The following is a 4,570-nucleotide window of genomic DNA, read 5'->3' as shown; positions in this document are numbered from 1 at the left end:
TAGTCTTGCGATTAGCAGAACATTGTTAGGACATGGTAGTTTCAGTCTTTGGCATTAAGACGGTTAGAGACATGTTGTCCGCTTATGTCTAAGTATTACAGACACCTGTGTTTAGGAGACGATGTAGGTCAGTTCCTGCTGGTCCGGCATTACTGAGACATCGCTCTGAGAGCATGGTGTAGCTTCAACTCGTTATACGAGAAGAGGATGATTAGAGACTCCGGGGTCGCCGGTAGATAGTCTCTTCTGGTCATTTAAACTCTTACCCACCGACTGATTAGAGATGTGTGCTTCTCCGTGTGTGCAGCATTTGATGCAGCTGGTACTGGACTCAATCTTACTGGAGATAGCGGGGTGGAATTCATGCAGTGGGACTGTGGTTGGGTAGGTGTCCTGGAGGGCAGGGTAAGTCTATGCACCATGATGCGTTGTTGGCAGTACCTCACTGAACGCCTCTGCAGAACAACCTCTAGCGGTATGTGGCGCGGAAGCTAGCTTGCTCTGTACCAGGCGGTGGATACAGCCCGACAGGAGACTCGTCAAAGGGTTGATGCATTCTGTATAATCAGTTTGTTGAGTGTTTTTTGCGTTGGACAAACCGGAATTTCGTTCAGCCTCCTGAGGTGTGTAAGAGGCACTGATTCGCGCCTTCCTTCACCAGCGACTGTCTGTGTGGGTGGACCAATTTCACGTTTGAATTCGTTATTGTTGTTGACCGAGGGACTTTAAAACTGTCCAACGCTTCTCCACTATTGGTCCCATCGATGTGGATAGGGGGGCGCTCCCCTCTGCTTTGTTTCCTGAAGTCATCAATCATCTCCTTTGTTTTGTTGTACATTGAGTGTGAGGTTATTCGTTCCTGGGGACACCACACTCCGTGGGGCCTCACTTCCTCCCTGTAGGTCCGTCTCGTCGGTTGTTTTGGTAATCAAGACACCACTGTAGTGTCGTCTGCAAACTTGGCGATGATTGAGTTGAGGCGTGCATGGCCACGCACAGTCCGTAGGTGAAGACAGGCGAGTACAGGAGAGGACTGAAGCAACGCACCCTTGTGGAGCCCCACGTGTTGAGGATCAGCGGGGTGGAGATCGGTTGTTACCCTGGGCTGTGGGTTCTACCTACTCTCACCTAACCTGTGAGGGCGGCAAGCGCCGTACATGGTGTAAAGGTCCAAGAGACCGCTAGTTGCACAGGGGCGGGGTTCCCGAGACTGCTATTACCACAGAAAGTCTTTGGTGTAGTAAAATGCCCTGAAAGTTGCTGTAGTTCGATGAACAGCATTCTTTACGATAGGTATATCCCATCTCGAGTTGGTCAGCAGTCGATTGGGTTCAGTTGCAAGTGTGATTGGAGACCATTGAAGTTCGTCAACTGTGGACTTACCGGGGCGATGTTGCCTAGCGTTGAAGGTCCATAATAGATATTCATGGTGGAGGCCCCTCAAATTTTAGGGAGGTAGTTCTCCCTGTAATAAAGTCGTCGTCCATTGGTTTCTAAGAAACGAGTTTTAGGGCATGTTTGTACATTGGTCGGTATGTCATGATCTTCATGAGCAACCCTTGATCATTGATCGCGCAAAACTATCTCGTCATGTCTTCCTCTCCATGTCTGGAACTGTCTTCGTCTTGTTGCTCGTGTCTCCTTTTCGCTCCTGGGCCTGAAGTTAAAATTAATGTGTGGCCACGAAACTGTGTCCTGTCCAACTCACGTTCTGTTCGCTCGGCTGGTCTCCCCTTTTCAACTGGATGCATCGTCGTCTTGTTCTCTTCTCTTTTCCGAGCTACTCATAATCGTACTAAACATGCTACTCCAATCGGTTAGCCATTGGAAGGAATTAACAGTCAGATTAGATATTGTGCCTCCCCTCTTCCCTTCTTCTTGCTTCAGGAAGAGCTCTTTCTCTCTGTTCTCCGGATGCCTCTCTGCTGCTTGATCTGTCGGCGAGATCTAGTGTAAGCTGTATCAAGACTGATCGGTTAAGTCTCAAAATATTGTCGGCCTAGTTCGTCCTCTCTATGGTCTGTCTCGCTGCTCCTTTGGCAGCCTCTGTGTGTTCCTCGCAAGCCCTCAGATCTGCTGTCGTGTTTCCCTCCACGGCTGTCTACTCTGCTGCTCGCTCAGTCATGACTATTGCTACTCCCGCAGTGAAGCGTCACACTTGTGTTGGAGCTCACAGCATGTCCCGGATCAATTGGTCAAAAAAGGGTGTTTCTGTGTCAGCTTGGTCGGTCACTCCTAGGGTCGTCTGACGTAAAGGGAAGCAATTGGAATTCTCTCTATACTTGGAGGCTGTCTCCGCTAGATTCGGATAACTGCTTGATCTGATTCTCGTCTTCGTCAGTAACGTGTCCCTGGTGCTTAGCTGTGATCAACGTCTGCTTCTTCTGTACCCTTTTCTGGCGTGTTCGTTTTTGCTACTTAAATGCGTAGCGTTATGGTCTCAGTCGGTGGTATCCTTATGTTGTTGCTCATGGTTGCCCCTATCAAGTGGTGTCCTCGTCAGTGTCGCGTACTGAATATGATTCTCGAACTTACCTCTGATATCAGATGGCTATGCGTTCGTGCTCGTAATGCGTGATAACTCTCTAGGCTTCCCAGTTCTTATGCAGACTTCTGACTACTACCTGATCCCCTGTAATTGATGCCACAACGCATTCGGCTGTGTTTAGAAATATGACTTTAAAACAACATTTCTACAATGAGGCTATATAAAAAAAAGTGTCTAACTGACATGCATACTTCTCTACCTTAAAATGGTAGTCTATCTTGAGATCAATACCTACTCGTATGTGTCTTAGATTCATCGTTCGTTTCACCGTCACGTGATGTACTGAGTATTACGTTCGAACGAAGTTGGATATTAAATGTTGCGTATTGATCTTCTTGTCTATCGCTTCGTCGTGCCCGGTGGTCTGTACCTGTTCCGTCACCTAATTGTAGGTCTCTGTCTTTTCATTGTGCTACTGAGCTATATTGCCATTTACGATTCTATAAATGTATGTCATCTATACCTCGTAGAGGCAAAGGTGTTATTGGTCCCTCTAGCTAACTTTATTAAAAACAAAAGAACAATGTGTTCTACCTTTATGGTAACTAGTGCAAGCTCTGTACTAGTATGGAATTTGTAGCTTTAGTTCTAGTTGCGGCCTACTAACGCCAAACGCCCGGTACGAAGCTGGGCCCAATTTCGTTGCGCGTGCTATGGGAACTTTCCCAATTGCACGGCCGGTTGTGTATCAACATGCTGGACTCTAAGCCTAGCGGTTCTTGTTAGATGATTGGCTTCTATGCATGAGATACGTCGCCTTAGACCGCTGCGCCACTCTGGAACCAGAACTAAATGTGGTGTGGTGCATTTTGAAATACACAAGGTCGTGTGTCAATAGCACTATCTGCGAAGGATTATAAGGCCTGCAGAATTTACGCCCTCTAAGTTGATGGATTATCGGAATGTTATACTCGAGTGTTGTAGTGGCATGTGATATCATTCCAGACACCAGCAACCCAGAGATGTTGATTAGTTTCTTTGCCATCCAGAGACAGCTGGGTGTAGGGACCGCCTGGTCTCAGAACGTTGAGAGCGGCCGACAGACAGAGATAAGGTATTCTTACCGGTACATCTGCAATGACAATTACTACGGAGAAAGTTGTTCCAAAATATGCACGCCAAGGGACGACCGTTTTGGCCACTACACCTGCGACCGTGATGGCCAGTTGTCCTGTCTGCCCGGCTGGAAGGGGGAATACTGCGAAGAACGTAAGCAAACCAATCGTTACCGAACCACAACCACACGGAACCACAACTCAACCCCCACTGACCTATCAGAGATAACTGGGGATTGATTGATTGGTTGATTCCCTCCATCCATGTCACACATGTCTTTTACCAATATGTTGGATATACAATCACCAAGTCTTCAATGATGACGTTTTTATTCTAGCATGCTTGGTTGGCCTATAGTTTTTTTTATGCACTTTGGCTGCTCTGTTTCTTCAACAAGTTTTTTAGAGCTTGAGGTGTTGGTACATCGTTTTTCAGTGAGCGAGTGAAAGGAGTAGCTGTAGCTTCCTTGTATATAGGTAGTCTGTGACCTCTGCTAAGAGGTTTGGTTCTTAAATGTGAGATGAGGTAGTGCACTTACCTTGCCACTGTAGGGTCACTGGTTCAAGCTTGCTTTGATTGTTCCTCCTCAATCGCTGCGTTGGTGGCAGCAGCGAGATGATGCCACGGTTTATCAGGCTTTTGTTGAAATCTTGTACTGATGCATTTGGGGCTGGCGAGAGAGACACAGATAGAGAGAGAGAGAGAGAGAGAGAGAGATACACAGATAGAGAGAGAGAGAGAGAGACACAGATAGAGAGAAAAAAAAACTAATCTGTTCTCTCTATGTTTTGGACCAGATTTGAATGACCTCCTACTAAAAGGAGAACAGCCAATTGGCTGTATAACTCATACTCATTACTAGTCAAGAGGTTGATGTGTTGTGCCTCTTTCACCAAAACAAATTACTCAAAGATTGCAGCGAAAACATTGTAAAAACATAATTGTTACCATGTGCCAGAGTCAGTT

The sequence above is a fragment of the Salvelinus sp. IW2-2015 genome, unplaced genomic scaffold, assembly GCF_002910315.2.
Source record: "Salvelinus sp. IW2-2015 unplaced genomic scaffold, ASM291031v2 Un_scaffold3486, whole genome shotgun sequence".
NCBI classification, from domain to species: domain Eukaryota; kingdom Metazoa; phylum Chordata; class Actinopteri; order Salmoniformes; family Salmonidae; genus Salvelinus; species Salvelinus sp. IW2-2015.
Note: the sequence above shows the minus strand (reverse complement) of the source record.